The following is an 8,995-nucleotide window of genomic DNA, read 5'->3' as shown; positions in this document are numbered from 1 at the left end:
GCATTTTTTGGGGGCCTACCCCAACTTTTCCTAGCGGCACGTATGGACTAGGCCCAGGGGCTGCTGTCAGTGCAGGAAACGTTCATGTTTACTACCCGAACTCATGCACATGTGTACTAGCGATCATACATCTAGTACCAATGCGTGACACAAAGATAGGCCAGAAACCGCTCTTTGTGAGATCAAGGAGAGCACTAAAAGGAATTAAGTCAGCAAGAGATCACCTCAAGGAAGCCTCCCTTGTCGGGCAGGAGAGCCTGGTCGGGTCGAGGCAGCGCCTGACGAACGAGACTAGTTCGCCCCGGCAAGGTTTCCAAGGCCGCAAAGGCCAGAACCTGCGAGGCTCCTTTCCGGCAGGTTTTCACCAAGACACCACCGCTCCACCTCATCACACTCAAGTCATTAATCAGTGTAGTGTCAAGCTACTAGGCAACCAGGTGGATCCTATCAAGCACGTGGCAGCATTGTAAGGAAGAGATTAGCTTTATTGACACCCGTGCAGAGGACGTGTCACGCTAATAAGAAGAGGCAGATAAGCAGCATGGTGGGCTTGCCAGGCTTCAACACCAGCTTGACACCTAGCAGTGCATTTAATGCACTTTGCCCCAACTGCCAGAGTTAGGTATGATAGCATTGTTAGCTATCTAATCACCTCAGAATGACTGTTTTGCCACTCTGGTCGCCCCTTAACCTATAAAAGGAGGCCCGAGGCAACCAAGCAAGAGGTTCAAACATTTGATCCCTCAACACTTGTACACACACATTGCTCTCCCCGAGGCAACCTTGTCGGGCTAGAGTATGTCATGTCTTCGTGTTCCTCCAGATTAATCCACCACAACAGTAGTAGGGTTTTATGCTGCAAAGCAGCCCGAACCTGGGTAAAAGAGAGCTATCATCGCCACATTGCCCCCTAATACTTCTGCTCTTTGTGCAATGTGACTGTCCCCTCACCGAACCACAAAGGGGCACCCCTGCCCCATAAGTGGTCGTGCTTCCACACCAACAACTGTGTGGCCCCAGCATGTAGGTGATAAATTACAACCCTGATGGAGCGGTCGGGAAATGAATTTAATTCTTTTAATAAATGCCTCAACAAGTCCATTTTGTGTATGAACATGCGGTACTGAGTGCTCGACTTTGATTCCCATTGCCATGCAATAAGCATCGAATAGACTTTATACGATAATCTGGGAAACTATTCCTCATTTCTAAGATCTGGGGTGTCAACTTAATTTGCAAAGGCATGGTTCCTTCTTGACAGCATGCAAATATTGAAACTTTGACAGGAGGCATCGATGAGCACCATGCACTACCAAAACAACCTTGAGAGGGGCTGAATAGGACCACATATGTACCCTTGGATACGTTCTAAAAACATGAGCATTTCATCCTTCACTTTGAGGGGCGATGGCCTAATGGCTACTCAGATCTCTGATGAAGATTTTCGGTGCACAATGGATAAGGAAAGATTCACAACTACTCTGGTCCTCGTCCCAAACATTTAACCTTTGAGAACCATACGTTGTATCATCTGCTCTCCTACACCATCTGCCCATTGGCTGGCATGAATGTTGACAAGACCATACATGTTGTTCTTCGGAGTGCCATTTATGCCATTCTGAACGATATATATTCGATGTTGAAGATATGTTTCTGCGCATCATGAAGGATTCTGCTTAGTTTCCATTTTGCGTGAAGGTATTCGCACCATGGATCCAAAAAGTCATTGATCATGCAATGGGCACAGTGTATCTGGCAAAGGGCAGCCACAAAAGCTTTATTCCTCCCATTCGCGATACATTGCAAGCTATGGAAGATTACACTTCCTCAAGATTATAACAAGAGGTTTGATGGTCCTACACTTCCTCAACATGATCAAAAAATTTCCCCTCGGCCTTCATCAAAGCTTGAAGTCAGTTTGCGCATGCAACAACTGCTTCTAAAACATATCACCAATGATAGGAAAGAGAAAGAACCTCTAGCCAACAAGCTTAATGCTATCAATAAACATATCAAGTAAAGTTACTATTGCTTTCAAAATCCGACTCTTGAGAATGTGTCGGTTGTCCATTGGCTGGACCGTCTGTCCAAAATGGTCATTTCCCATCTGGGAAGGTTGCGGCTATAAATAGCCACCCTGCACCGGCTTTGTCCGGTGGCTTCTCTGTTTGATTCCAAGAAGTTAGTTGAGCAACCCTCTCTCCTTGAGTGATTTTAATTTGAAATCCACCGAGAGGAAAAACCCCAGAGCAGAAAAATTAGATAGTGGTTTAACATCACACGAATCTAAGTCCAGTATGCTCCACCTATTACTCTTGAGAGATGCGAACTCTCTAGACGGTTATGTCTCAATCTCTTCAGAGACCAAGAGTAATTGTGGTTCTCGAAGAAGAAGTCTGTAAAGGTTCAAAGATCACCTCGAGCATCTACCATGAGTAATCGGCATTGATTGACGAACCAATTGTTAAGGAGAATAGGGTGAAGAGAATTTATCTTCTGTGTTAAGTCACAACCCCTCCAACTAGACAGTCCTTTTGGAAAGGGCGAACTGGTCTACCAAATACCTGTCTCCATTGAGCAACACTAGTTATCTCTTCTCTAGCTTTTCATTTGCCCTAAGTTGTATGATAAGATTTGATCATGTGATTCACTTTGATGCATGTTGTTACTTCATGTTCGGTAGGTTATTTTCGCTCACTATTGTGTAATTCCATCCGCTCCACTGCTGGGTTCAGAGAGTTTTGAAGTTTCCGAAGAAAATTCTAGAACTCCCATTCACCCCCCCCCCCTCTGGTAGACATACTTCGTTCCTACAGAAATAATAAACACATATGCCTATAAAGCTTAAAAGAGTATGAATCAACTCCGGGTACAACAATGCATCAACAGTGATTAAAGTTTTTCCCATAGAAAGTATGATAGTGGCTCGTTCAGAGCCAATTATGTTCGAAACGCACTTGGCGATTTCCATAATAGTTCGAAGACTTTTTTATAGACTCGAAGTACTTAGTTTCCTGTAAAATGGTGTTTTTGGTAACCTTGTCAGCAGGCATGTTTCCTCCATTCGGGTGCCACATGTGTTCTAAAATATGATATCTCACTAACTTAATGAAGTGAGGAGGAAGCTACATTAATAATATATGTACACATTTCATAATATAGCATATGATCATGGATAAATAATAGAACAAATGGATGACATAAATTACATCCAGGCGCTAAATAAAGAATAATTGTGCTCTTAGAGAGCTTACAACCATATTGGATTTATTTGAGTTCATTGTATCAAATCATGCAGTCATGATAATAAATGAGGTAAGCTAAGGAGAATCAGTGGAAAAGAAGGCCTTCACTTCAGCCTGAATTCCAGAAGCATGAGTTCATCCTCGTTAGAAACCAACTGGGAAGCATAATCAATGTCGAGTTGCAGCATAGTAGATCCAACCATGTGCAACCTCAACAATGACATTGGCAATAGTTGAGACCGCCAAGCCATCGTGGTGAGCACATTGGTGGCCAACGCTATGGACACACAACATGAGGTGTAGGTATCATCAAGGTTCCGCCATGAGAATCTGTGGTGCTCCCCTTGAGAAAAGTCAAGGTACGCCTCATGCCCCCGCTGATCCTTGTACGCATCAAGAAACTCCTTAGGTACTCGGCGCTGGTGGGAGAAGTGATCCTTTGAGCCCCAAAGCAAATAATCCTCAAGCCTCTGCTCGCCCCTGGGCCTGCTTTAGCTGCTTTGCTAGAGTAAGGGATTGAGGCGCCTTCTTCTTGCCCTTGTGTCCCTCTTCTAGAGAGGCTTGTGGATCTTGAGGGTGTTACTTCATGATGGGAAGCCCCTTCAAGTGATGGCACAAAAAAGTTCTTCAAAACCTCATCTTGCGCCTCCGCCTTGTAGGATGTCAATTAACTATAAATACTTCATGTAATTGACATGGCGGTAGTTCCGTGGGGACTTGACTGCAATAGGGTGAAGGTGAAAAGAGTTTTCTCACTCTTCTATTTTTTGGTAATTTTAGTACCACATGGCTGAAGAATCATAAAAATATGATACAACATTGAATTGTATTCAGCCACCGTCTAAAAAGTCCTCAAACCTTAGACGAGTCTACTCTGCCTCTGCGCACAGCTTCACGGTGTACATGAGCCTCTCAAACCTCTGCTTGAGAGCGGTCCAAAGGGCCAAAGCACTCTGTTCTTCCATATACTCATCTTTCTTAGTAGAGCACAAATGATGATGAAGGAAGTGTAGAGCTTGGGCATTCTATGGTGCAAAGTTGGGGTCCGCGCAGGACAGTTGGATCCCCTAACGGTTCGCTCTCAGAAGGTTTCTACCTTTGAGGACGGTCTCGAAGTTAGATGCCCACGTCAAGTGGTATAGCCCGTTCTAGGCCGACTTAGGGAATTTTTTGTTTGTGATTCAGAGCATATGTAATTTATGCAAATAACATGGGATATTCAGCATGTAATCCTTTGCATAAATGCGAGGATGATGAACTTATTAAAAATGGTGTCCGAGTATTTAAAGCATGCTATTATATGCCTTACTTAATGATTAAAAGTGTTAAACAATTAATCTACATAATAAAGACATGTTACAAGAAATAACATGTTAAGCGCGTCTTAAACGTGAAAACTAGCCCAAAATGTGAATTCATGAGGCATTTTAATCTAAATATGTGTTTTTAGCTCAAACAAACAATTGAGTCAAAGGCCCATCCCCGAGGCATTTTGGGCTTAAAATACCTCGGAAATTCAAATTTTGGGCTAGTTTATACAATTAAGATTCACTTAACATGTGTAGTTCTTGTAACATATCTTTGTCATGTAGATTAAATGCCTCAGGAATTTAGTTTGTGGGCTAGTTTTCATGCTTAAGACGAACTTAACACGTTATTTCTTAACATGTCTTTATTATGTATATTAATTGCTTGACACTTTTAATCATTAAGTAAGGCATATAATAGCATGTTTACATACTGGAACGCCATTTTTAACAAGTTCATCATCGTCATCGCATTTATGCAAACAATTAACTACAATAATCTCATGTTATTTGCATAAATTGCAAAAGGTCGGAATCACGAACAAGGGATTCCCTGAGTTGGCCCAAAACGGGCTAAAGTAAGTACTTGATGTGGGCATCCGATTGCGAGGTCGTCCTCAAAGGTAGAAGCCTTCTAAGGGCGATCGATCAAGAGACCCAACTGGCCACTATGTACCCCAAGTTTGCACTGGAGAATGCCCAAGTTGTATACTTTCTTCGTCATCATCTATGCTCTACTCTGAAAGATGAGTATATGGCAGAACAAAGTGCTTTGGGCCTTTGAACCGCTCTCGCGTTGTGGTTTGAAAGCCACAAGTACACATGAAGTTGCGCATAGAGGCAAAGTGGATTTTCCTGAGGTTTGTGGACTTTAAGATGTGGCCCGGTGAGTACAATTCGATGATGCACTAGATTTGGACGAATCATCAGTTGTGTGGTACTGAAATTACTGACGGCTAGAAGATTGAGAAAACTGTCTCCACCTTTCACCCCCGTTGCAGTCCAGTCCTCACAAAACTACCGCTGGGGCAATTGTATGAAGTATTCAGAATTGACATCCTCGAGGTGGCCAAGGCGTAGGACGATGTTCTAATTAAAGAAGAACTTTGTCGCACAACCACTTGGGGGGTCTCGTCAGGAAGTGAATGCCCTTAAGATCTGCAAGCCCCTCCAGAAGAAGAGGGTCCACAAGGGTAAGAATAAGGTGCCTCAACTCCCTACTCGGGCTGAGCAGCAAAAGCTGGGCAAAGGGGGGGTAGAGGCCTCGGGACTATTTTCATTGTTGTTACAAGAGATCGGGCCTAGTATGACGAGCTAAAAAATGTCATCGAACATCCATAAACGTCACAAAATACGCATGTATGACATTTTCTGTGTGTCACGAGCATCGTCACGGAATCCCCGTCACAGATTACTCGTAGTGACGGCGCGCGCACAAAACGTCACTCAATATGGGACCTTCAGTGATGTTCGACATCACTGGATTTTCGATGGCCCAATACACATTGTATTTCTAAATGGGTCGAGCCCGATAGTTTGTGTGATTTACATTTCATATTCATTTTCTAGGCAATGGCTAATTTGCAGCCCAATACTCTATTTTTATTGGACCTTTGTTTGGCCATATCCATTTTCTGCCAATTATTTTAGTTTTTTATTTATTTTTTCTACTCATTCAACCCATGTTTCGATTGCCCACACATACTACTTTTACTTCATCTGATTTCATAGCACACATCACGATCATAGTTTTATTAAAAATAGAACATGACAATCATAGTTCACATACTACATAAGCCCAAATAACACGAGTTACATAGAAACCTGATGAAATAAGTAGCATCAATGGGCACTAAGGACTAAATTAACAAATGAGTATTGTCTTGCCCCCAAAACATAATTGTATAGCTTTCGCTTCATCAAAGGAAGGGACATTTTATGGTCGTCTCTCCTCCTAATTTCTTGAAGGCAACTGAAGTTGTTGTAACCCTTCTTTGTCCATCGCGACTTCTTCAAGTGACTTGCATATCATCCTTTCAAAAGCTAGCATAGGATTAGAATTTGCAACAAACTTGTAAACAGCTGAAAAGAAGAGGGCATGATGTGATTATAAGGCTAGTAGTGACTTGCTATATCGTGCATGTGCAGCTAACAGACTTGTAGACACATTACAACTATCAACACATATATAAATCCATGCAGATCCATTACTTGCGAGCAAGAGCAATTTTGGTTTATTTAAAGTGGGAAGACAGATAGGGGAGGTGAGCAATCTCACTAGTACCTATTAGCATCTAGAGAGAATGACAACTGTTTCAGATTATGCTCGATTCTGGCATGAGCGCTACTCCACCTGCAAAACAATCATTGATTGGCTGATGAGGGGCCTTATCACACAGGGAACAAACTTGTCGCCTAAGTAGCACTTTGGCACACACGCAACAATGCAGAATCGTGTACGGTGTGGATTGTAACAATCAAAAAATTTGGAACGACATGGTTGAGGAGGAAGATGGAGTCAGCTATCGTGCGTTGTTGGATCTCGATGGAGGGAGTGCCGCATTGTTCATCCTGTGTAGAGAGGAATGATGTTAGATCGGGATCCTGTGAATCGGAGGCAAAATCGAACCAGAGGCGGCGGGAATAGGGCTTACCTGGAGAGACAAAAAAACAAGACGGCGGCTGGATCGTCGATGCCCCATAGTTCTCTGCTGCGGCTGGCACCCGTACCACGAGTGAGATAGGGGAAAAGTGGATCTGGACTGGCGAGGAAGACCCTGTGCCGGTGGAGGTGTTCGTGACAGCCAGATCCGTGTAGCGTCAGGTCCTCCTGAAGTGTGGAGGCGTTGGTGGCGTCGAGTGCCATGGCGATCTGGCCGGGCGGCAATGGCATCCGGGGTGGTCAGATCGGTTGTGAGGTCGAAGGTGGATGAACGCCCTGTCAGCGACCTTCGCAACTTGCAGGAAGGGGGCGAATTTGAGGCGCTGGAGTGAAGGAGGGATAATGTGGAGAGGTGGCCAGGTATGTCGCTCGACGCCGAGGATGACGCTCGAGCCAGATATAGCGAGTTGGCTTTGTATCTAGAGAAGAGACGTGGATCGTGGGAGGAATTTTTTTTTTTTTTTGAGAAATCGTGGGAGGAGATATTTGTGCTAGGAGAACGTGTCACTCACATTGCTAACCCCACATAGACTTCACGCCCTGCCCCTCTTTTCTTGAAATTTGTTCTGCCGTCTCCATGCTTTTGCTAGATTGCAAAAAATATGTCCTACTTTTTGTGGGCAAAAAAGATAAACCCTTTGTTCAGTCAATTAGTTTCTCACCAAAAATAACTTGTTCTATTTTTTAATTATCTTCTGTAGTTTATATGCGGAACATCTTATCTGATGGTTACTTGGTGCAAAACCTAATAATACATACGGAGTATTTATTTTGTGGGAGAATAGTACATATATTTTAGCACAACGTACATTGTACTCTGATTGCCGCAAAAAATATGTACTCCCATTGTCAACTCCCTTGGGGTCAAACTTCTGGTGCCATACTTTTCCCATCGACTCTCCTATTTCCTTTATTTTTTATTTTTAGGATAGAATGAAACCTCAGCTCACAATCGCCTGATTCGGAGTGGGTGGGTAAAAAAAACTTATTTTTCAGACAAAACGAAACCTATTTGTAAGTTTTCCCGTTTTCCGTTCAATCTCCAATTTCATTTTTTTATCTTTTGGACTGACCGAAACAACGTGAGCGCACGAACGTCAGGTTGAACTTTTTTTCCAGCAACTACCTATTTATATTAGATAGAACACAATTAAAAAAAGATATAACACAATAAGTTTTTACCTAGCCACTATACATATTTATATTAGATAGAAAAGAATAATTGCATCGCTTCCCTGTAAATGAAATATGGCAGGCCCCACTACCAACACTGACGTATGGGTCTTGCCGCTCAATAAACCATGAAGTAGCTATGGGGGGTGCCACTACTCGACATTACATGGCAAAAAGTCGATCATCACACATTCGCAATGTTCGGTGACTCTAGTAGGTTGGTCATGGAAATTACCAAAACGTCAAACAAATTGGCAACCAGGTGCGCTCTATGGTCGAGGCAATTTAGTGACGCCTATCGTCATCGATTTGCAGTAATCAGTGACGCCACCTGCGAAAATGTCACATATTAGTTATTTGCGTGACGTTGTCCACGAATGTCACATGGATTTTTGTCACAATATCTCAATTTTGTTGTAGGAACACTTCTCCCGCCAGTGCAAGCACCTAAGGGGGGCGTTGATGCGTACAAGGCTCAAAGGGGGTGTGAGACCCACCTCACCTTGGCTCAAGGGGAGCACCATCGGCGCCCATCACGACACTCATGATGATCCCTACAACTCTTGCTGCACCCATAGTGATGGCTGCCGATGTGCCAATAGCGGCGG

General features: G+C 43.4%; 1 long non-coding RNA gene across 1 annotated transcript; it reads right to left on the bottom strand.

Moving 5' to 3' along the window:
• Positions 1 to 6,298: 6,298 nt before the first annotated feature.
• LOC123064975 (uncharacterized) lies at positions 6,299 to 7,606 on the bottom strand. The gene is made up of 3 exons (XR_006430859.1): positions 7,207 to 7,606; positions 6,837 to 7,123; positions 6,299 to 6,585 (listed from the first exon to the last, which is right to left on the bottom strand). It is a non-coding gene; the product is annotated as an uncharacterized lncRNA (long non-coding RNA).
• Between the last annotated feature and the right edge of the window lie 1,389 nt (positions 7,607 to 8,995).

Source organism: Triticum aestivum, chromosome 3B (assembly GCF_018294505.1).
Source record: "Triticum aestivum cultivar Chinese Spring chromosome 3B, IWGSC CS RefSeq v2.1, whole genome shotgun sequence".
NCBI classification, from domain to species: domain Eukaryota; kingdom Viridiplantae; phylum Streptophyta; class Magnoliopsida; order Poales; family Poaceae; genus Triticum; species Triticum aestivum.
This window is presented reverse-complemented; position numbering and strand designations above follow the sequence as displayed.